General features: G+C 44.6%; 1 protein-coding gene across 1 annotated transcript in view; it reads left to right on the top strand.

The window, feature by feature from the left end:
• BCAS4 (breast carcinoma amplified sequence 4) overlaps positions 1-25,479 on the top strand; it is a 366,480-nt gene that overhangs the window by 340,102 nt on the left and 899 nt on the right. The gene's annotated exons all lie outside the window — the stretch shown is intronic.

Raw genomic sequence — 25,479 nt, 5'->3', positions numbered from 1 at the left:
CAGGTAGTCATTTTCTTTTCTTTTGGAGTCAGAGTAGACCTTAGCAGTACTATGATATATAATTCTGACACCAACTCCGTATTTCTTTGCAGATTTACCGTCCCCAGTCCCTGTCCTGAAGAGAACCTACAACATCTAGGTTCGAAACGCGTCGACACTCCCACCCTGTGGCAATTTCAAAGGGTGCCGCTAGGATATAATTCATTTCACTACCTTGGACCCTAGCAGTGCAACCCCATATAAATACTTGACCACAGGTTTTGGTAGACAGGCAGGCATTCCTTTCCACCTCAATCCCGCCTGTCCCCTGGTTTCATAGTTCTAAGGACTGGTTCTCTTTTCTGTTTCATGCACTAATTTTGCACTGTATATAACTGCAATTTAATTGGATCACTGTATGTTTTACTGTTTTTTGGTGTGTTATTGTTTGCTTCGTTTGACTCGTTGTTGTAAGTACTGTACATTTGTAAATTTGTATATTTGTAGATACTGTACACATGAACCTACTGTTCTGACGGTTTTTTGTTTGTGCCTGTGTTTTTGAAACTTTGGGAATCCAAGTTAAAAAGAAAATACATTTGTTTGGAATACAAATCCGGTGGTCACGTGGTACATATTGACTGCGTGTCTGTAGAATTTTCTTCTTAATTTTCCTGTCCAGCCAACCTAAACACTTATAAGGTCACAAAGACAAGAAGTATTGGCTATACCAATGCTTCTTTTAGTAGGGGCTCTAAGAAGCAGAAATAGATGTCTTGTACCAGCCTCGGTTCCTGTGACATCTTAATTTCAGGTAGTTTGTGGTCCTGTAATCTTAGTGCATCAACTCAGAAATTGATTTTTAATTATTTATTCCAATTATAACAAGATATTATGCCTGTATATCAAATTTTTAACCAATATTTGGATGTATGTATGTATCCTGTATTGAGGTATTTTAAGTGGCTCAGGATTAGTATAGGATGTGATATACTTTGATGTTATTTGTATGTATCTTTTAATGTTTTAATTTTAAAGTTTAGCAGAACTTCACTGAACTGATTAAAAATCACTTTCCACATGCCACCTTAGAAATGCTAAAACCTTATCCTAGTATTTTTTATATTTGTCAAAACATCTGCCTCATTTATTTGGAAAATACATTGTCATGCGACTTTGGAAAAAACATCATCATCCTGCCTGGAAGCTTTAGTAGTAAATACCTCAGTTTTCTTAGATTATTGCCTCCTGACAGTGACTATTGTTTTAAGGAGGTGCAAAATACCTCCAAGAGATGATAGAGCTAACCCTGCCTGTAGGAAAACTGTAAGATGCAATCCCTGGCAACGCACCGCCGAATCTGTAAGAGGGGAATAAACAGGACAAACTACTTAACTGGAGCCTGTATTTTTTTTACTCTTTTACACTAAGCAGAGATCCTTCCATGCCAGTTTGTAGAAACTTGTTTTTAGAAGCTCTCAATGGAAGATTGGTAGGGGTGGATCCTAAGTTCACTCAGACGGTCCCTGGGTGGAATTTCAGGATTCTGGAAAGTGAAACAGGGGCCCTGCCATGTGGAAAGTCCTCAAAGGAGAGAACCCGAAAATAGTTTTCCTGAAAGCAAAAAAGAACTGCTGAAAAGGTAGGCAGACTGGACTGCTGGAATTATTTTATGATTAAGTTAGAGATTTTCAAATATCGCTTACTAGCGTGCATTGTAAAACAGGCTGTCCACCACCAGCCCCTCTGAACCGAATGTATGATGTTACAACGCATACATTCACAACGCATACCATCACAACGCAACTTCTACAATGCAAGATCCATTACAACACATGCCATTACAACGCATATGCTATTACAACGCATGCCATTGCAACGTAAGTATCGGTAAGTATTTAATTTTATTAATTTAATTTTAATTTAATTAGAAAATCTTTATTCATTTTTTAAATTAATTTTTCATTTAAAAAAATATATTTTAATTGACTATTCTAACACCAGGTGGGTGTAATATTAGAGTAAGTGTTGGATGGTGTAGGGGTTAAAATTACTATTCTAACTCCAGGGGGGTGTAATAGTAGGGTAAGTGTTGGATAGTGTAGGGGTTAAATTACTATTCTAACTCCAGGGGGTTAAATTATAATACATTAAATTAAAATTTAATTTAATAAAAATTAAAAATAATTAAAATAATAAAATTAATTAAATTAAAATTAAATTAATATTATTTAATTTAAATACTTACCCATACTTACGTTGTAATGGCATGCGTTGTAATAGCATCTGCGTTGTAATGGCATGTGTTATAATAAAATGCGTTGTAATGGATCCTGCGTTGTAAAAGTTTCGTTGTAATGGTAGTGCTTTGTGAAAGTTGATTTGGGAAGGTTGTTTCCCTCTGAACCCAACTGGACCTGGTGAAAACACATAATAAATATATTTTATCTGCATCTGCTTGTAGGGACTTCTGAGGTGACCTGTTCTCTACTTGCCCCGCAGGAATGGAAATGTCCACCAAGGGTTAGGTGTCTGCCTTCCTGTGGCCTCTGGTTCAGAAAAGCAAAATAATGGCTTCACCCTATGCACAAGATATAGCTAACAAGTTGGGAGTGGACCGCCCTGGAATGCTGGAGCCCATGGTGAAGTGAGACCTGGACCACAGGAGCCTTCCCTTGAAATTTTGAAGGCCAGGTGGAGGTTTTCCAGCAGCTGCAGAAAGTTAGGATTTAGCGCCTGATTGAGACTTTTGCGGTGCTGCGCCAGCTTTGCGCTGGCACAGCAAGCATGGACTGTGAGGTCCAGGTCGTACTTGAACTTGGAGTGCATGCAATCGGGGGGGGTGGGGGGGGGGCACATGTTGAGACCCCCGAAAACATCCCAATGGCGGCTGGGTCATGGGGGCCCTGTAGAGACCCCTTTGCCTCCCCACTACCAGCTTTTTCATGGTGGGCTCACCGCCATGGAAAGGGAGAAGACGTGCTGATGACTGAAACTCCATGGCTCTGAGTCAAATGGCGTGCAATTCCACTTTTAAGGTAATTTGGGACATTCTGTGATTGGAAACGTATCCCACTTTGTGAATGTATTTTAATGGCAATAACTCATATTAAACCTTAAATAAACAGGTGTTTCCATTGATTAAATTAAATAACGTAAAAAGCTTTAACCGGTTAGTGAAATGGGAAACTAATACTAAGAAATGGGGATACGTTGCTCTTTCTGGCTCACCTCTGACTCCGCCCACTGACCCAATCCACAGGTTATTCCCGCGCTCTGATTCTCCGCCCACAGTTCCCCTACTTTTTTTCTACCCCTTCTACCACTGCCCAAGACTCCTGATAGACACAGGAAATGTATAGTGTTGTTGACCTTGCTTAATAGCCAGGTAAACATCCCCAGTGTTTCAGTGTTGGTTTTGTCCATGACTCAGGCTCACTTTTAAAATGCTCGCAACACGTGCCCAGGGCTTGCCGCGCGCGGCATACCCCAAATGAGCAACACGCCTATCTCTGTAATCCTTTATGCAATGCAACACAGAATCGAGAACTTGAACATAACAGGGCTGATAAAAGTAGCATAATAAAAAGTAGAGCTGGAGACCAAAGGAGGCAGACATTTACGAGATGCAGTTAAATGTGATGCTGTCTGGCCTTATTGCAATAACGTGCCTTTCTTGTAGGTTTTGAGTTTTAGTGCAAAAATAGTTATTTTTAGAGAATCAAAGATGTCTGAGAAGTAGATTTCTTTTAGGGACGTGATAACGTAACCTAGGTTTCGTTGCCACAGAAACGCAAATAGAAAAACATTTTTATAACGTCTCTGGCTATTAAAACCCCAATGGTTTGAAGTGTTTGTCCAATACTAGTGCAACGTTCCAGAATGCCTTCGAAATTGAACTACTTGAGGTGCAGTCTTCAAGCCGCTGTAAGCGATGGCGGCCCACTGCAGAGCCAGGAGATTCCTGCACTTCCTGATGCCGTTGCCGCCCCGGTTGCTACGTGTCTCGAGTTTAGCTGCTGGCGGCGCTCTGCACAGGCACTTTACACGGGCTACTGGGCTGCCATGACTCTGCTTCTCACACATACAGCTCTCATGCTACCGCAAAGCTGCCCACCCCCCTCTCCGAAAGCAGAGCCAGAGCTCAGACGCTTTTTTCCAGTTGTTTTTTTTTTTTTACCTTGGTTGGAGATGTGCAGTTTTCTAGAAGCTATGTGTTAATTTACACGTATTTTCTTGAAGAGGGCATGCAGTCAAGAGAGAAAAAGTTCTCTTTAACTTGTTTCAAATATCTGACAATCGATGACAATGTACGTTCCAGGATGTTTCTTTGTAGGATGATGATTGCTTGGAGTTAACGACTTACTGTTACACGAATTACCCACTTAAGTTGTAAAACACAAATTCATTAGCATTATTACATCCAGCATTTGTATCAAAACACTGTCATCTTGTACCTGCTCCTTACTAATGTTTTAAGTGCTTGAGCCCACGGAGTGCTAACATGTCAGTGACACGTATGATGAAATATGTTGAGTGTGATAATCATGCAGTGGCCCGAGGAGGGTGAGCGGAGTTTCCCTTGAGATTTTTGGAGATGCCCAGAAATGACAAGATGAATTGTCCCTCAGATGGGGTTTACGCATTATATATATATATATATATATATATATATATATATATATATATATATATATATATATATATATATATATATATATATATATATATATATATATATATATATATGGAAGAATTTCTCGCCACACGCCAACACGTATCCAGCAAATGTTACTGCAGGAAAATAATGACGATGAGCAAAACCCAGGTCTGGTGCAAGTTATTTCAGTGCTTAATTTCGTGCAAGAAGTCGCCAGCATGTCCGCCATGACGCGTTTCGCCTCTCTCCAGAGGCTTTATCACATGACATGTTGCAAAGCAATGGGGAGGGTACTTATAGTTTACAAAAGGGCTGGCATCAATCACCACGCTCAAAATAATTAAACAAGGACATGGAAAACATATTTGCAATTTGGTTAAGACCTTAATTAGACGAATACTGCCAACGTCTACCACTGTCCTTCCTACCCTTATCCCCAGTCGGAGCCACTATCTCCAGATAAATTCCCTATTTCTATCGTCTATCTATCAGCATCACCCAGATACCCAACCCTTGAGGCTTCTATATTCAGGCTAACATTGGAAGTCCTGATGATGATCCATTAATACAATTGGATCGAAACGCCGTCGACACAATATGTGGGTTAAACAATAAGTGTACTATTATGTGCCAAAAGTGTTTGTTTCCCGCATATATGAAGCAAATGTACTCAAAATACTCCTTTTGCTCATGCCCTTTAAATGCCTGAAGTACCACTGTAACTGTATGTTTTGAATGTATGTGTAGCATCGAGGATGCAGGACTGTGTCCCACTGCTTTATTGTTTGTTCGTTTGATTAAGCATATCTTCAATACATTGAATACAATTCTAAGTCCGGCTGGACTTTCTCTTTGTTATAGAGTTCATTGTGGCCTATAATTATTACAAAGTTAGATTCCCTGTTGTCAAGGACCACTTGTTCATAGTTTAATGCATCCTGTATGGAGCATGGTCCAGAGCCACCGACATGATAAGCAGTAAAAGGAGACTGAATCACAAGAAGCCAAACAGGACATCATTACCCCTTTACAAAACATGAGGGGGAAACCCTGTCCATCTGCATTCGTTGCTGGACTATTGTGGCTTGGCAATGAATGTAAACTCCTGAGATTGATTGTCCCTCTCTCTCTTGATGTGGGCCTGGTTGCCCTTGGGCCCTACATCTCGAATAAGCTGGTCCATGGCGGTCCAGGGTCTCTACCTGACTTTAGACTATGTTGACACAGAACAACTTCCCTGCAGCCCAGCCACTCAACCTCACGCCCCAGGAGAGTGACACCACTGCCGGGATCTGTGCACTTTCACACTGATCTCTGAGCGACTTGGAGGAATATGTTGTAGCCCGTTGGCTCATTACTGTTGATATTTGTTATTTTTTCCTCTTTCTCAGCTTCAGTGGTTCATGAGGGAGCTGCGCCAAGGACTCTGGGGCATATTACCAACAACTAGCGATAATTTTTGTCTCTAACTTGTTTAGAGACAAAAATTATCGCCGCACATCGGCGATTTTTATCGCAGATAAACCTTGCTATTAACAAGGTTTATCGCAAATGCGATAAAAAACGGCCGAAATGCATGAATATCGCTGAAAAGTCAGCGATATTCATGCATTATCGAGCAAATGCTCTTAGCCATGTTATCCACCTGGCTAAGAACTGCTCAGGGCAGGTGTTAGCTTTTGGAGATATTCCCGCTTAGCGCGAATATCTCCAAAAGTTGGTAATAGGAGATAGCGATGTTAGCGACTGTTTTCAGTCTCTAACATCTTGGCACGCCCACTTTGCATCTCATTAGTGATAAATATCACTGACATGCAAAGTGGGGCCCAAGATGGTCGCTATCTCCTACTAGCTGTCGCTAACTGGTGTTAGCGACAGCTTGGTAATAGGGAGATAATTTTATCTCCGCTTTCTTGGCTTTTAAAGCCAAAAAAGCGGAGATAAACCCCCTTGATAATATGCCCCTCTATGCTTAGGCCGCCTACCGTGCTCCATCAGATTGCACATTGCACGACTGATCAACTATGGACACTGATGGCATCACGACCCCCTTTAGTGTATGATGACGATGTCACACACTAAATTCCTTACATTAAATGTTCAGGGCTTAAACTCGCCTAGCAAGTGGAAAGTAAGTGTGGAGGTACCTTTCACAGCAGGACCCATATATTATTCTCCTTCAGGAGACCTATGTCTTGGGGGTAGACACCCACCGTATGGTGCACCAGAAGTATCCACACTGATGCTGGGTGCATGCCTCCACTAAAACTTTGGGGGTGGGCATCTTATTTATGGTGGGCTTTTGTACTAGTGTCAGGAAGGTAGTTTGGGATAAAGAAGGCCGGTTTCTAACACTCCAGATCTTAAGGGGGATGCATCTGCTCACAATGCTTAACATCTACGCACCCAGTCAGGCACAAGACGGCTACCTCCGGCGTGTCCTGTATGAACAACTGCCTGGAGCGGAGGGGGGCATTATAGTGAGTGATGATCTGAACCTGGTACGGGATTCGGAATTGGATAGAAGCACGACAACAAAGCAGGGCAAAGGTGTGATGTCTCCCCAATTTAAAAGCAACATCCTGTATCTGGGATTAGTAGACACCTGGTGCTATAAAAACCCGGAGGCGAATGATTATTCCTTCTATTCTCATGTGCACATCTCATAGTCACATATTGACTAACTGTTCTTCACCCACTACCTACTTAGGGACCTAGGTACTGTAGCCATATCGGGCATTTCCATCTCCGACCATGCCCATGTAGACCACTGTGTTGGTGCCTCTCCCACCACCTTCTTAGGGACCCATCCATACAGGCATTGTGGGTTACTTCGAGCTCAATGCTCTCCCGGAAACCTCCTCTCACACTCGTTGGGTTGGGATTAAGGCAACTCTAAGGGGGTAATCTCCACTATTGCTATTGCTAGGGGGCAAGAATCCGGGCTGGTAGAGGCAAACTGGACAGCTGAGATCAAGACCTTAGAGAAGTTAGATCATAAAAACCCCACAAGGTACAACAAACATCAGCTGGCGATCCTGCATGGCGAACTAAGGGTACACAGAACTAATAAGCTGAACACTCTCTTTTGGCCTTGAGGCAACAGTACTACAAAGGTGGAGACAAACTAGGGTCACTGTACCCTCATAAATTCCATCAGAGCAAAGCCAAACTGCACATAGCTAAACTCCGGACCAGAAATGAGACTTGGGCGATAAGCATAGGGAATTCCACTTTTATTATCAGACCTAGTACATGCAGGATGACATCCCCCAGGACTCAATAGACAATTATCTGCAGGACTGTGATTAGGATCCTAATGATCCCAGTCACATGGAACTCCTTGATGCCCCTATAACTCTGGAGGAGTTGTGCCGTGCAGTTCAGGACCTCTAACTTGGAAAGTCACCAGGCCCTGAGAGGTCCCTGCTGCCTTCTGCTCCCTGACCTGCAGGAGCACCTGCTGTAGCTCTTTAACTCTTTTACTCACGTCTCCCTCCTAACAAGGCAGTGGCTGAAATTGCACTTGTTCTCAAGCCTTGGAAAGTCCCCACATGCTGCCTCTCTTATCGCCCCATTGCCCTCCTGAATACTGATACTAAGATCTTTACAAAGATCCTGTCCACTAGGCTGGAGCATTTCCTCCCTAACCTTAAAGACCCTGATCAGCGCGTCTGGTTGAAAAATCTCCCTGCCAGAACATGCCAGCATGCCTTCTCTCACTCATGCGGAGAAGGCATGTGATTGTGTGAGCCTGACCTTCCAACAAGCAATTCTGAGCAACAATGGGCTGGGGCTGGGTATGTCACCAAGATCATGGCTTCCTTTGTAGTGCTGTTGGCTACCATTAGCATTAATGGCCAGTTTACCACCCCCATTTGCATTTCCAGGGGAATCCAACAGGGGTTACCCCTATCACCCCTTCTCTTCACCTTAGTGGGAGAACCCTTAGCTATCACAGTCCGGTGAATGGTTGATATATTTGTCAATCCTTTTGGTGGGTGAGCCCACAAGATAAGGCTCTTTGCCGATGACCTCCTACTCACCCTCACTCAGACAGCAATCTCCTGGTGGCCGTAGACTGCCTCCCTGCTATTAAAGCATTTTGGGGGTTTAAGGTAAAAATGACTTACGCTTTTGCGCTTACTATCACCATACCTCAGCAGGCCATTCCTGAGCTATAGGAGTTGGTGCTATTTCAGTGTGCCCCACGTATGATACAATTCTTGGGTCTCAATTTCACCTTCGCTACTTGGACGCAGGCAAATTGTTCAACTTTCTGGCTGTCCATTATGGACAATCTCCGGTGCTGGACACCTCTCTATATATCCTGGCTGGGCGGCACCAATGTCATAAATATGATTGTTCTTCCCCATGTACTCTACCTCTTTCAATCCCTTCCAACCCCCATCCTGCAGGACGATATCATGCGATTGCAATGTGACATAGGCACCTTCATTTGGGGGCAGGGGGGATAAGCGACCTAGACTGCCTCATTCTCTACTCATGACGCACAGGCTCAGAGGAGCCTTAGCATGTCCCGGATTTCTTGAATATTACACAGCAGCCTACCTATGTTACATCTCTAAACAGATTGCTCACAAGAGTGACAAACAATGGCTCCATATGAACTGGGTGGTGGCTTGCCGCCCCCTCTGAGACTTGGCTTAGCTTCCTAAGAATGCTCGGCTGCGCAGGCCTATCTGGCCACCAACCTGATCTGTGTTAGAGGTCTGGGACAAGCTGGTACTTCAAAGGGGCCTTACCACCTTCCCCTCTCCTAACACCCCGATTGCCCACAACCCAGAGTTTACTCGGCTCAGGACCCACACGTTTCCTAATTGGCAGCAAGGGATCGTAGAACTTTAAGAGATCTCCTTGTGGGTGGCACTGATAAGCTGTTTGAACAATGGGAGACAGACTTCAATGTCACTGAATTAACACAACTCCAGTGTTATCAACTCCGACATTGGGCGCTCTACCTCAACACTCAGGGGGCCACACAGAACTATACCCTTTTTGACTATACCCTCTTTGAAAACCTTTTTAGGGGTTATAATGAATCCAGATGCTTGATCTCTAACACATACTGAGTACTGCAACATGCAACAGCCCCTTGTGCCCACACCTATCAAGCTCATTGGCAGAGCAGCACCTTGGAGGGCATCTCGCCCAAGCAGTGGAAAACTCTATGGTGTGATGTCCCAAAGATATATAGGAGCATCTCTCAACAGGAGTCGTCCTATAAACATATGGCTCATAGTGCACCATCCTCAACAAATCCATTACCACTGCCACATTTTCCGACACAATAGAAAAACGCAGAGGTCAGACCTCTCTTGAAGAAACCCTCAGCCAACCCCAGCAAACTCAAAAATTACTGAACCATCTTACTGCTCCTGTTCCCCGGCAAGGTCCTCGAGAAAGCCATCAACCACCAGCTCACGGGGCAACAGGGGCGGTTTCCCCATTAGGGTTCATGGGCTGCACCCCTCTGAAATTCCTACACATTTACATACAAAAATATTAAATCGATCGATTTATTTAGAGATACGATTGTATCTCTAAATAAATTGATGTATTTAAGTCTGGACTTTCTGTTTAAAGCTGCCTGTCCCACCTCTCTCTGAAGCTGGAGACAGAAGCCAGGCAGTAAATCAACTTTCTTATTGGTGATGCACGAAGCTGGGCTTTTTGTTTTAAAGCCCTTCATTTCCATTGTGGTCTAGGTTTGATGCATACTGTAGGCCAGTGATGGAATAAGCATCACGGTTTTGGGTGTCGGAGACTTCTTCCCTGCGTGATTTCAGACGTCTGTCATTCAAAGGCATAGATCCCACCTTTTGTCATACGTGAGATTGGATGCAAGCACGTCTGATCCAGTGCCTTGTTCTCGGTAATGGTAAGTGTTTGCAAGCTAATGCTGTGTAATATATATTGTGCTGAGAACCCTCATCACGCTAACCTCCCCCACTGTGACACCCCAGCCCTCGATGCATATCACTCGCTCCTTTAGAAGTGGAGCTGCAGCATTTGCTCCCTTGTGAAATGGATCACAAAAAGGAACAGGGTTCGCTCTTGTTTCCTTGCAAAGTTGATTCAAATATCCAATGCAAGCCCAAAGTGAGAGATATGTGCTTACTGTGCAACATGTGCTTATAGTGGCCAGTTCTCTGATGTATGAGATTAAAACTGGCCCTGTCTTCATGCCCCTAAATTAACCCTGATTTAAAAAACATGGATTGACTTGCAAACAAGGAATTTTAAAAACGTCAGGGGAATGCATTTCAGTGATTTAGTTCCTCTCTTATTTCACATGCTTTACGTAATCTTACATTCCCCAAGAGTTAGCTATTTTATAATGTTGTTGTTTATCTGTATTTGTTTCTGTGCATACTTTGAGGCTTGAGCCATGTCAGGTGTTTTTGAGGGGCTTTGATTGAGCGCTCAGTCGTGCCTGTCAGTGGGTAGGCCTCTCTTCAGAGCACACAGAACAATGTTTGTGTATTCCATTTGCAACTGAAATTCTGTGGATATGTGTGAAGGGGGACACAGATGTCAAAATATTTCTAAGGCAAAAGTAAGAGAAATTAACCCCTCCCCTGCTGATGACGGAACCGCGGTGGCGCTGTGCTGATGACGGAGCGGTTCGGTTATGGCCCGCCCGATGCTCCTGCGCGGCGCAAATTCCGCGCCTGCGCTGAGCGTTCTATTGAGCGGGCGTGGCCATGACGGAACCGCTCCGTCATAAGCACAGCGCAACCGACGCTGGTGACGGAGCAGTTCCGTCACCAGCATGCGCCCGCCGTATTTCCGCCCCGCCCCCTTAGCACTGTGGCAGAATAGCCGCCGCAGTGAAGGGGTTAAAGTGCTTACATTTGAGGGAGTGCAGTGCATGTTGGGGGTGGTGAAGTGACAGAGATACGAGGAAGTGCATTCGGGAAAGAGTAAAAAGAGGATGCTGAAGAGGAAAGAGAGGGGGTTGAAGATGTGCAGATGGACAAGATATGCAGAGAAAAAGAGGATATATATCTAACACAAAGCACACATAATTTAAGGCCAAAACCCTGTCCACAGGTCTCAATGCTATTTAATTCACAGACTCACTATTTCAGAATTTAAAAATTTCCAATGTTAATCATTTTTAAGAAATCGTTGTCGTTACTCATTTATCTTAAACAGCTAACACCCAGTGACAAAGCCAATCATATTGGCAGGCTTTAGTTATATGTGAGTTGTTGTGCCATTTATCTGGCTAAAATGTTATCTCAGAGAGGAACCAAAATACCGGTCAGGTGGCACACTATGGGAGTCACTGAAATCTATTTGACATGTTCCTTTAAAAAGAGCACCCTCTTTTTTCATCTCACTTAGAAACCTGCCTGCACATATTTCTATGTGACTGGTTACAGCCAGCATTTGTGGGTGCTTCTCAAAGTCTGTTTAGAGCATATTTTTCCATAGTTAATAATGCATGCAGTGCAAGACACTGGGCAAGCATACATTTTAAAGGGTAAAGTTGTCATGCTCAACAAATTTCACATTACAGTAACTGTTGAGCAAATTAATGAAGGAAGATATGGGGCAGTTTTTAATGTGTTTAATATTTCAAGACTATACATTCCCACTGCCTAATAAGCCTTACTTTATCGCTATATTAATTTTCTTTAAAATGCACCATTTGCCAATATTTTTTTCATTTCTTTCTCGTGAGAGAAGCTCACCTTGAACCCCAGGTTTGTCCATTGAACTTGTTCACATCGCTCGCTATATAAAAGTCATGAACAACGTTTATGCCGCACCACTTTCAAATGTCGCCAGCCGCCACTGCCGAGCATCTAGAAAGATACAACCTACTCGACACCTCCCAATATGGCTTCCACAGCAACCACAGGACTGAAACTGCCCTGCCCTGATCGCTGCAACTAGCGACATCGGATCCCTCCTCAACCGAGGTGAACCAGCAGTCCTGATCCTCCTCTACCTCTCATCCGCATTCGACACAGTATCCCACCACACTCATCAAAAGCTCCGACACATCAGCATCCGGGCAGATGCCCTCAAATGGATTGCACCCTTTCTAACAGGACGGACCCAGAGAATCCGACTTCTACCCTTCACCTCCGATCCCAAAAGCATCATTTGCGGCATACCCCAAGGATCATCACTCAGCCCCACCTTGTTCAACACCTACATGACTACTGGCTGACATCGTCCAATCCCATAAACTCACCATCATCTGCTATGCAGATGACACCCAACTCATCCTCTCACTGACAGAAGACCCCACTACCACTGGAACAAACTTCTAAATTGCCATGACGAGCGCACCAACTGGATGAGGACCAACTGCCTGATGCACAACACAGACAAGACAGAAGTGCTGATCTTCAGAAACATCACCTCACCATGGGACAACACCTTGTGGCCCTTGGAGCTTCAATCCGTACCCACCCCTATAGACCACGCCTGCAAACTCAGAATCATCCTGGGCAGCAAACTCACTATGAAATGACAAGTCGATGCAACCACCTCCTCCTTCTTCCACACCCCCACTTGCTGCACAAGATCTTCAGATGGATCCCCAGCAACACAAGGAAAATGCTCACACATGCTCTCATCACCAGACGGCTAGACTACGGAAACGCACTCTACATTGGGAGCACCACCCAACTCCTCAAGAGACTCCATACTCTACAGAACGCGGCCACCAGACTCATCCTCAACCTTCCCAGATTGACCCACCTCAAGACCCTCCACTGGCTCACAGTACAGAAGAGATGCCAGTTCTAGACACTGACCCTCACCTACAAAGCCGTCCATGAATAGGGCCCAACCTACATCAAACACTGCCTGAATTTTTACCAGACAACTGTGATCCGCTTCCTGCGCCATCGCTCACGTTCCCCACATCTGCCGGAGGTAGAGCGGAGGTCTGTCCTTCTCCCACCTCGCTGCCAAGTCCTGGAACGACCTCCCCCTCCACCTACGAACATCTTTGGTGGACTTCGGGGAGGGACTCAAGACCTTGCTCTTCGACTAGAAACCCATAACACATTAGCGCCTCAATACCCCCAGGGGTGATTAGCTGCGCTCTATAAATATTGTTTGAGTGATTGATGGATAAAACGCTGGGGTCTGATGCTGAAAAATAAAGCTGCATTTATAAGTTTCTCCCTTACTGCTTATGTCTGGAATTCTAACAAAAACGCTTTTATCATTTAGTCTTGAAGTGTCCCAAATTATTGTAACTTTATTGCTAATGTTGGCGAGTTTATGACCTCATTGTCTGCCTGAAGCTGAGATGTTGCATTGTTACATAGTGTCCGATGGATTAGACAAGCCACTTTGTTGTGGTTGCTTAACAAATAGTATTTTTGCAGTGAGCTCATGGCTTCTAGAAACCACTTGTGAGACATCTTCCAACTATCTATGAAAAAAAATGTATTTGCCTGAATTACCAGGTTTCTCTGTGAATGCCGGGCTTCGCTTTTGCAGGGGATTGTCAATAATGAGAAACCAACGTGCCAATGGTTGTTTGACTTTTTATCAACCTAAGAAAGATTTCTCTACTTGTCGATAGAACCCATCTGAAGAATGGACAAGTAGTTCTGTATCTCAAGAAATGAGCAAAAGCAGTGCTAATTGAACACATAGTTTCTGCACAAGTTTAGACTTACAGATAGATAGATTAAGTAGTAGAGGAGTAGTATTTTATCACCTTTGCCAGTGGTAATTAGCTCCATATCAGTGGAACTTTAAAGGAATGTGCTGCCTGCTTATTGTTTAAAATGTAGCAGCATTCGTTGACATCTGTAATGAAATTACAAAAGCACAACAAAACACAACAGAAAAACAACCAAAAAGCTAAATAGCAAGACAACAAAAAGAATTAAATTGCATTAAATACCAAAACAAAGTACATTTGACTAACACAGTACAACACAAAAATAAACCAACAATAAAACACGACAAAAAATAGCACATTTCTACCTCGGTGAATTTGCTTTCATAATACAGTTGTAAAAGGAGTTTGCACCGACCACTACCTTACTTACCACCAAAGGACATAAAATAACAACAGTCAAAAATGTTTTGTGGTTCGACCTGTGATCTCAAAACCAAGCCGCACCAGCATTGTTCTTCTTTGCTAATCGAGTGAGTGGTGTCACAGCATACAACATACATAAATTCAATGTATCATAATTACTTGACTGAATATGAAATAGAACAAGCATCCATAAATAAATGACAACTTGCTTTTTATTTGGAAACAAATATATATTCTAAAGTGTATTCTTTGTGTTGTTGCGTAACATTAGGTGTATGAAATGTGTACTAGGACATGTGGTTAATCTCAGCAGAGAGGGGCAGGACCGAATGGGCAAGGCATCTGAGCTCCCATCTACTCGTTTGAGTGAAAGTATGTTTACAAGTACGGCTGTAATACTTCTATTGGGAGCAGTATTTGCACTTCTCAATCCTCATAATATACATTTAATGACATAGTATGAGATCTTTTCAACAGGAATTGTAGACTTTTATTTGTAAAGTAAAAACACTTTTCAGCTGGCCTGCTATACATTCAATGAGACAGAACCTGAATTTGTTAGAAGCCTAATCAGAGAGGCCAGAATTGAATGGTCAAGGAATCTGAACATCGCTGTCACTTCTGTTAGGGTATGGTGCACACTCCTAAGGTGTTCACGCTACACGTATAATGCCCTTTCCATCTTCCACGCCAGGCGTGACTACCACTGCCCAGACCTAGCAGCCTCTCAGACGTATCCTATGCATTGCAGCACTGAGAGTTTGTTGTACCTGTGATGCAAGCTTCAGAATCTGTTCTGGATATATATTCATATATTATGTCTGCGCCACAGTGACGTAGCTAGATAGCCAGCTCCACATGACGCTCCTGTTTGTGACTCGAGGTGTGCTCTTTCTTACAGGGAGGGGTGCCCTTTGCCCACTTCGAAACCTATTTCTGTAAAATATGCCTCCATTTATGGACTTCCTACGTCAATCCCCTTGTTAAAGAGACTTTCTGGGCGCCCACTCGCTATTCGGTCTTGGTTGATCACTTGGGGGCAGATTTACAAGCCCCTTGCGCCACTTTTGCGTCATATTTCCCATGTTATATATGATGCAAAAGTGGCGCAAGGTGCTTGTAAATCTGCCCCTTGGTCGCTTCAGTGGCTGATTTACTGACTGAAAGATATATGTGGAGAGTTACTGACTACATGAACAAGCATCAATGTTTAACATAACTAGCCTTCCTCCGCAGCCTCGATGCGTCCATTGTTCCATTTTGGGGTGTGTTTGCACTCCTCAAGGGTATGCAGCAAAACTCTGCTTTCCGTTCACTGTCTTTAATTGCAGGATTTAGTGCCAAGAAAATCTATTTATTTGCAAATTTTTATAAAGCGAACTCAGTCCAACAGCAACGATGTCTGCGCCATTTTCCCTGACTCAGTAAAGGTTTTCGGGCCACATGCATCAAGCATTTTACCCATTTGCGACCTGTAAAATACCTTTTCCGATGCATCAAAGGGAATGCATTCGCAGAATGGGTAATTGTGATTCCCTAATTTGCAAATGCATTTAGGGAATTGCAAATTGCAATTCTCTATTTGCGATGCATCAAGCCTTTCCTAAATGCGACTTCGCATTTAGGAAACGCTAATTACCATCAACTTCAATTACCATCAACTTCAAGTTGATGGTAATGTGCTAAATCTTTTTTCGTGCATTTTTCAAAGTGACATGTGGCGCACACATGTGCACTCTTACCTTTTGTGGGGTGCATCAGGGGGGCCTTAGGCGCTCTGGCACCCTTGCAATTGCATTCACAATTTGCGATTACCAATTTGGTAATCACAAATTGTGAATGTATTCCCATTCATTCCTATGGGCCTTTAGGAATTCATAAGAATGCATTCCCTAATAGCAAATCGCAATTTATGATTCGCTATTAGGGAATGTTAAGGATTCGCAAAAATATTTGAATCCTTTCTGCATAGGCATTTGTGATTACCAAATAGCGAATCCTTAATATTCGCTATTTGGTAATCGCAAATGATTACCTTGAGGCATCTCCTCGAAACGCCCCTTTTAATCATAAAGGTATTAAGTCAATCCTCTCGGGTTTCGGTTTTTGATGTACGACATTGTCTAAGGTATAGACCAACTTTCCTACATCAAATCTGAATGATTATAATTTGTTTTCGAGATTTCGCCAGTCTTTCAACGTCAGTTACTGACATTCCATGCATGAACGGAGCTGAGAATCCTTGAACGATGTATACATTCCTTGCGTCTGAGTCGCAGTCGGCCCTTATTGCTCGAATGCGTGTGTTTTGGTCTATGCACGCCTGTCCAAGGACTGCCTGGTGCCTGGTGAAATCAATAGACCTGAAGGCCTCGGCACGTTGGTTGCAAAGGAACCTTGGCCAGGGGCCAAATGAAAACAACAGTCGCATTAGGGAGGCGGCTCGGCGCTCGCAGCTAGCCAATCAAATGTAAGAGCGGAAGTAGGCAGTGAGATCCAGGCCCCAGCGGCTGCAGGGCTACCAGGCTGTTGGAGGTCAGGGCTTGCTGGGTGCTGGGGTGACTGCTGAATGTTCTGGGTTCGCCCTTGACGATCGCAGTCTGCTGGAATAGAGTTCTTGACGGAAATTGAATAAACTCTTTTGGCAAACGCTCAAGCACTGCACAGCACTGTCGAGTTTAAAGACACGGATAGCTGGATAAGTGCCATGCACTGCATTCAAACGAAAAAATGCAAGCAATGTAAACATGTGATGAAGCTCTTGTCAGGGTTTGTGCCTTTAGGGGTATCAAAAATAAAAATAACAAGAGTAAGGCAAACACATAACGGAGTTAAAATCCTAGCTATGTCCCTTGAGAAGTGTGGCAAATATGTTTAAATGGAGTTGGGGGGGATCCTTACAGGGTATAAATGGGAGCGACGTTATCAAACACAGACAGAGGGCGCAGGGAGATATTATCAGACTGATGCAGAGGGTATGGGGAGTCATACTGAAACAGAGGGTACAGCAGCCCTAGCCACACTGATACAGAAGGCATGGGGAGTCATTAGGGGGGGGCACCAAGAGCCCTTGCAATACTGATACAGAGAGTATGGGTAGTCATACTGAAACAGGGGGCACTAAGCAGTGGCGGCTGGTCCATAGGGGCGCCGGGGCAGCGCCTCGCAAAAGAAACTGCTCACTGCAGTTCCGGCCAGCAACAGGAATGTAAGCAGACAGATTGCTTTCACAATTCGTCTTTTTACATTTCCAGGCCGGCCTGTGCTTCACTTGTGAAAGTGCGCACGGCGCACGCAGGCAAGCCGCTAGAGCAGGGGTCCAGAAGATGGGCCATCTTACTGCGCATGTGAGTGAGGAGCGTTGCCCCTCACTCACATTCACCACCCATTAGGTATGCTGCGCATGCGTAGTTTAGTGCAGGCGTCTAAAGATAGGCTCATGTTGGGGCGGTGACGTGTTTTTAGTAATGTCGCCCCATGCCCTATCAAATGCCAGCCGCCCGGCCCCCCGTCGCATCCAATCTCCTGATTTGGCACTGAAGTTAGTTTCCTGTTGAACTGCAAAAGAAAAGAGCGGGGAGAAGTTAGTTTGCGGGACCGGAGGAGATGCATGGTACGTTCTTTTCAATAAATTAACTCTCGCCCCTTCATGCCAGCCGCGACGGGTCAGGGGGTCATTTGCATATGCTTAAGGTATGAAACGCGTGTGGGTGCACACAAGGTACAATATGTGGCGAGTCGACATATAGTAATACTCCAAGATTAAACGTAAGTGCTGCCACTAGCTTGCACAAATGACTTGAGATAGTTCTATTTATATGGTCATAAAAATACATGAATGATGGATGGATGCAGGGTGGGTGCCTTAATGATTGTTCGGTGGATGGGTGCATGGATGGATGCATGCATGATGGGTGGATGGATGCATGAATGATGGATGCAGGATGGATGGGTGGGTGGATGGGTGGATGCATGAATGAATGATGTATGGATGCAGGATGGGTGGATGGATGGGTGGATGCATGCATGATGGGTGGATGCATGATGGATGGGTGGATGGATGGATGCATGAATGATGTATGGATGGATGCATGGATGCATGCATGATGGGTGGATGCATGATGGATGGATGGGTGGGTGCATGAATGATGGATGGATGGGTGGATGGATGGATGGATGCATGAATGAATGATGTATGGATGGATGCTTGCATGATGGGTGGATGCATGATGGATGGGTGGATGGGTGGATGGATGGATGGATGGATGCATGAATGAATGATGTATGGATGCAGGATGGGTGGGTGGATGCATGAATGATGTATGTATGGATGGATGCATGCATGATGGGTGGATGCATGATGGATGGATGGGTGGGTGGGTGCATGAATGAATGATGTATGGATGCAGGATGGTTGGGTGGATGGATGGGTGGATGCATGAATGATGTATGGATGCATGCATGCATGATGGGTGGATGCATGATGGATGGATGGGTGGATGCATGAATGAATGATGTATGCAGGGTGGGTGGGTGGATGGATGGATGCATGCATGATGGGTGGATGCATGATGGATGGGTGGGTGCGTGAATGAATGATGTATGGATGCAGGATGGGTGGGTGGATGTATGGGTGGATGTATGAATGATGTATGGATGCATGCATGCATGATGGGTGGATGGATGGGTGGATGCATGAATGAATGATGTATGGATGGATGGATGCAAGGTGGTTCAGGCTCGCTCGCTGCGCTCGATTGCTGCGGTGCAATATGCAAATTAGTTTATGCCGCACCACTTTCAAATGTCACCAGCCGCCCCTGGCACTAAGCAGTACTTTAAATGGAAAAAATAAGTGCAGGTACTCACCAAAAGGAGCAGTGGGCGGAGTTAAGGGAGGAGCTAAGGTGGGACAAGGGGCGGGGTTAGCTTTTTGACTTTGCCATGGTTGTATGCGCAAAATCTGCACACATTATTAGAATGTCGGATGTATATGTCCATCAGTTATCTCACTAATAACTATATATATGGCACTTACTGATAAGTGTTTCTTACTACCCAAAGTAGCCTTTTTAGTATCTTTAAAAAAAGAAAAGATTGAGGAAATAACAGTATGGTTCTAAACATATGACTTCTTGTTTGTAGGCAGGTCCTTGCTGCAGGGTCATAACTCACTAAGCTATATTACAAGGATCTTAACTTTTGACCTGCAGGTAACACACAGCTTTATGTAACAAAAACAGTAATGCTTTGATTTGCTCTGCATTCCGTCCATCAATTGTGTGTATTTTGCTCAGTTTGTCCAGCACACACTACAGGTGGTATTTATTTATCAAGATAACCATAAAGGAAATGTGGCGTCGTCAAATGTTATGCTGTAAAGAAAGGCACAGCAAGATACTGTAAGGTGACCAGTAGAAGCTCCATATTTCTTTTGTGAGTTTGTATGTGTTTGGTATGTGTTTAATTGTATGTCTGCATGTTGTATGTGTGTGTCTAACGATGGAATGTGTGTGCTGTGTGTCAGTGCTTGTGGTTTTCGCAAGTGTTTGAGTGTGCATGCTTGGGCATGAATCTTTGGTGCATGTACATCTGTGCAGTATGCACTCATCTATGTCTGTGCATTATCGTTTGTGTGCATGTATCTGTTACTGTGTTGTGTGCGTCACTACTGTGTTTGCCTACGTGCTTGTCTATTTGTGGAGTGTCTTTTATTTGTGCAACAGCGACATCGAGCATTTCATGAACATTTGTTTAAAAAAACATAATATTGGAAGTTAAACGAAAGGGTATCCGAAGAGTGTGTTCTTCCAAATGAGCTATGTTCGTTCCTGTTACTCATTCTAAAACAGCAGCCAGAGATCAGTGCCTTCCTCCAACTTGTTTTCTCAACCATGTATACAAACACTTGGCCCTTATCCGATATAAATAAAGACGTTCCTAATTTCAAAAGCCGTGCCTCGTCGCCCCTCTACGTGAGTGTACTCTGGAAAGAGTTACTGTTACTCGTATGAGGCATTATCATAGTTTACAGAAATAACACATTTCACAACAAGATACTGTTTTAGAATGAAGAGGGAAATCAAGTTGTAATGGCAGCCAGTGAAGCACTTGCTTAATAAAAGTTGAAGAACGGTGCCCCCTCCCCCGCCACCCATTTGATTTTTCAGCCCCACTGTGAAAAGAACAATGGATCCGATAACCACTCTGCAGACCCCCTCCCTCGCCGGCTCTGAAGACTTCCAAAGCAGCTCACGCTGGTTCCTGGTGACAAGCGCTCCCGTGTCTGTGATTAACTCCCTGCAGCGCTTGTTAAAGGTGCTGTAGAGGTATCACTGGAGGGATGACGGAAGCGCTGCCTGGGTTGAAATCAGGTCCCAAGAGTACCGGTACTCTCTTCCTTTTAGGAAAAGTGCCAGTACTCCATGGGAGAAAAGGAAAAAGTGCCGGTACTCAGTACCGGTGAGTACCGGCCCATTTAAAGCACTGGCACTAATAGCGGGTATGGAGGCCCTTATTACGCAGAGGCGGAGGATAATGGGAGCCCTTATAACACAGATGGATAGAATATGGGGACCCATTATCACACAAAGACCGAGATCAAGCGCTAATCTCACTGAGGCAGAGGGCTGGAGAAACGTTTGGCAGACTTAAACAAAGAGCACAAAAAATACTCCTGAGATCAAAATAGAATGTATAGGTGACCCCTTACTGAAACCGGGTACAAGGAGCCTTTAACTTACTGAAACAGTGCGCCGTCGTACTGTTACATTACTGAGAAAGGTGGTAAAAGGAACAGAGTAGTTGGGCCCTAGTGGACATAATGACCCGTAATAAGCCTGGGCGGGTTCCGTAAAGCAGAGTACAATGGATACATTCACGGGCCCTGGGGCGGCTGCGGGGCCGCTGGTAGGGGGTTAGGGAGCGGACCCGGAGCTACCAGACAATGCAGCACTCATGGCAGCGATCACACAGTCGCGTGATGCCCTGGAGGCTAAGATCGGGGCTGTTGGGTCATGCTTCTTCGCCAGGACCTGCGGAACGCAGTGGCCCGCATCACGGAGACCGAAATGCGCATTTCAGGAGTGAAGGATGACGTTACGACCCTACAGAAAAAAGTGGGCACTCTTGAGATATGGACCGGGCATTTGATTCCCTTAGTTGGGTGTATCTTTTCGCTCTGTTGGGTCGTCTCAATCTCTGCCCACACTTCCTGTCGTATCTATCTCTGCTTTTTACTGATCTTACTCGTACGGGTGGCAGGCTCTGTTTCTTCCATCTTCCCTTTGGGACGGGGCACCCGCTATCTCCTTATCTCTTCGGATCGGCAGTCGAGCCATTGGCTGCCTGGGTCTGTATGGACGCGCAGGTGATGAGCTTTGAATGGGATCATGGGTTGTCGGACCGTTTCGTGCTTTATGCCGACGACGTGCTGTTCTTCTTGATGAATGTGAATAGGACTGGTCTGCGACTGCTTCGTATCATGCACATCTTTGGAGAATCTCTGATCTCTACATGAATCCAAACAAATCCATGCTATGGGTTCTCGGAATGTGTCGGGGTGGGCGATTGGGCTGAGTCGGTTCAGGTGGTTACTACTGGAATGAGGTATCTTGGGGTGTTCTTTTCCAAATCTCCCACGGTGGCTGGGAGAGTAACCTGGGTTCGGTCTGGGAACGGGTCCGGGAAGATTTGAAGATCTGGTCGCGCATGCCACTGTCAATATATGGCTGATTGGCCATATTTAAGATGGTTGCGCTTCCTCGCTTATTGTATCAGCAGCAGAACTATCCGTGCCCGATTCCCCCTGATGCATTTGACATGTGAACCCGGCTCTGGGGCAGTTCTTGTGGGCAGGCAGGCGAGACGCGTTGCCTTGCGAACATGTTTCCTGTCCACATATTGCAGAGGTTTGGCGACCTCGGATGTTTTGTCCTACTACATGGCCTCACAGCTACTTGTTTTAAATGAGTGGTGGGATGGGAGTCTAGGAGACCCGGCTTACACTGTGGAACGGTGCCTCATGGGGGATCTTTCTCTCCACACGATCCTATACTCTGCACCGGCACGTAGGTCCCTGCCGTCAGTGACTCAGGTGGTCTTTAGGGTATGGCGGCAGGCACTGCAGTGGATAAAGTAGTGGAACACGCTGACCCGGGAGACCCCACTGAGGAATTACGGGCGCCTGCTGGAATTAGCTTCTTTGACGGGGTTTCGGGGTTGGGACAACATTGGCATCTCTACTCTTGGGGATGTCATGAGAGGGACCACCTTGAAGTCTTTTCAGGACCTGCAGGGTGATTTTCAGATGCCTAAGTCCCAATTCTATAAATACCTCCAATTTCGTCATGCCCTGTCTCCTAGCCTGGTGGGTCTGGAGACACTCGCTGAATTCAGTCCTTTGGAAGCCAAGATATTTATGGGGGATCTTCAGGATCATAAAATCTCCAAGATATTTCAAACATTGGTGACACACAGCTCCCCCACTCTGCAAAATCTTACGGGTACTTGGGAGGAGGACCTGGGATCCATGGAAGTAGAAGACTGGATGGAGGCTCTGGCCTCCCCGCGAGGGGCAGCCATTGCAGTACATCTACGTCTTATTCAATTTAAATATCTCCACAGGGTCTACTTTACTAGGGTTTGGCTATGGAGGGCGGGTATGGTGGCTTCCCCAATGTGCCTTAGCTGTGAACAGGAAGAGGGGACCCTGATGCATATGATCTGGCATTGCTCCTCCCTGGCGCGGTTCTGGCGGGGGTGATGTCCTGCCTCTCAGAAGTGTTGGGATGGGACTTGCCCCGGTCACCGAAATTGGTATTGCTACATGTCATGGAAGGCATTGGGGGCAACATTTATAAGTTCCACCATATGATGCTGGGGTTTACATTGGCATAGAGGGATATCGCCAGGGCTTGGAAGGCGCCGGCGCCACCTTTGGTGTCGGTATGGAAGAGGGGCCTGGACTTTTGCATGGGGTTGGAACTCCCTGTTTTTACAGCCAGAGGTTGCCCGCAGAAACATTATACAATCTGGAAGCGGTGGGCAGATTATTGTGGACTAATGTTGGAACCGATTGTGGAGGAAGTTCCTTCCCTTCCAGTTTGATGCTACCTCATGTGTATACAGGGTGTCTGCTTGTATGTGCGTATGGGTTGGGGCAGTGGGTGTGGGCATGGTCTGGTTCTGATTGTGCTTCAGGGGTTGCTACATTTTTTCCCTTTGGTTAAAAAACAAGTCAAAGTCATGATGTTGTTTACGGATTGCGCAAAGGCCCCTGGGGTACAGAGCCCTGCGATATATGTGTCATTTGATGAATAAAATGTTTTTTTTTAAAAAGGGAACAGAGTATACAAGCCCTGACCATGACCGACTTGCGGTGTTCAATATATTAGCTGGTTTGGATTGAACACCGTCGGTCATTCATGTCCATTTGTGGGCTATTTGTTGTCCACTTATTTTCTTGACATTGCATTGCTTTTTATTCCTTTATGGATCAAGGTTGCTACTAATCTGTACTTAGGGACTCTAGTGTTGATAAGGGGTCGAAAAGCCGAATTTTCAGTCTTAACCACATTTGCTTTGGCAGTCGGACTCTGAGAGACCTATATAATTTATTTTTTGGGCTTCTATTTTGTAGTTACTGTTTTGATGGTTGACATTTTTGTGATTACACATGCTATATTCGTTTGTTATTTGCACATTGTCCATTGATGTTGCAGTCTCACTGCGTCGTCATTTGTTGCACCTTTCCACATTCATGATGATCTTGAACTATCAGATCTAAGAATCTTCTAAACCATAAATTGTAATAACAGGGTAATTTTAAAATTCCTTCAAAAGTATAAAAAAAAATTGACTGTTTTCCTCTGGAACGTTGTTGTAGATATGGTTGTCATACCTGAAGTGGTCCAATCAGTAAGATCCTCCAAACGGTTAGATAAAGTGAAATAAATCAACCTCCGCTGATTGCTTTTGAAAAACCTGAATCACTGAACTCGAAGAGGGGGGGTCAATATTGTTTCTGAATATAGGGAAAAGTATAAATAACTCTATAAATTGTACAACACACAAAGAAAATGATCTTAAATGTATGCGTTGTTTCTGTATTGAGAAAATCAACAAATATTTATTTATTTATTTATTTTATTTAAAGAGTTTTATATAGCGCAAACAAGATCTTCACAGATATCAGAGCGCTTTACATAGACGGGTACATGAGGGAGCAAAGTCAAACAAGCAAATCAAGCTTTACATAGAAGGGTGCAAGGGGGAGCATATTCAGACGCGTAACTCAATAAATCACAGTATAATAGTACTACTAAGTGACACAACCACTCATGTGGATGATAAAACAACTCATACAAATAAGTCAAGAATCAAACATGTAATACAGAACGGTGCAAGGTGTTAATGGGATTCGAAATAGTAGCTCAAGTGTATTTAGCCATGAGGATAGCTTTTACTTCTTTTTTAAAGAGTGTAGTGGAGGAGATCAGCCTGGTTTCGGGAGGGAGTGAGTTCCAGATCCTAGGCGCCATTCCTGAGAAGGAGCGCTTGTATGTTTTTTCCTTCCGAAATCTTCGAGGTTTTAGCAGGAGATTGTTTGTGCCTCTCGTGTTTCTAATTCCCCCAGAGATTGTCAACTTCTGAGCGAGGTAGCCGGGTGAGTTTAGGTGTACCGCCTTGTGTGTCATGCAGGCGATTTTCAGCTGTATTCTGCCTTCAAAAGGCAGCCAATTCAGGGATTTCAGGTCAGGGGTAATGTGGGAGTACTTTTTTGACCCAG

Source organism: Lissotriton vulgaris, chromosome 7 (assembly GCF_964263255.1).
Source record: "Lissotriton vulgaris chromosome 7, aLisVul1.2, whole genome shotgun sequence".
In the NCBI taxonomy this organism is placed as follows: Eukaryota; Metazoa; Chordata; class Amphibia; order Caudata; family Salamandridae; genus Lissotriton; species Lissotriton vulgaris.
Note: the sequence above shows the minus strand (reverse complement) of the source record. Positions and strands in the feature narration are given on the sequence as shown.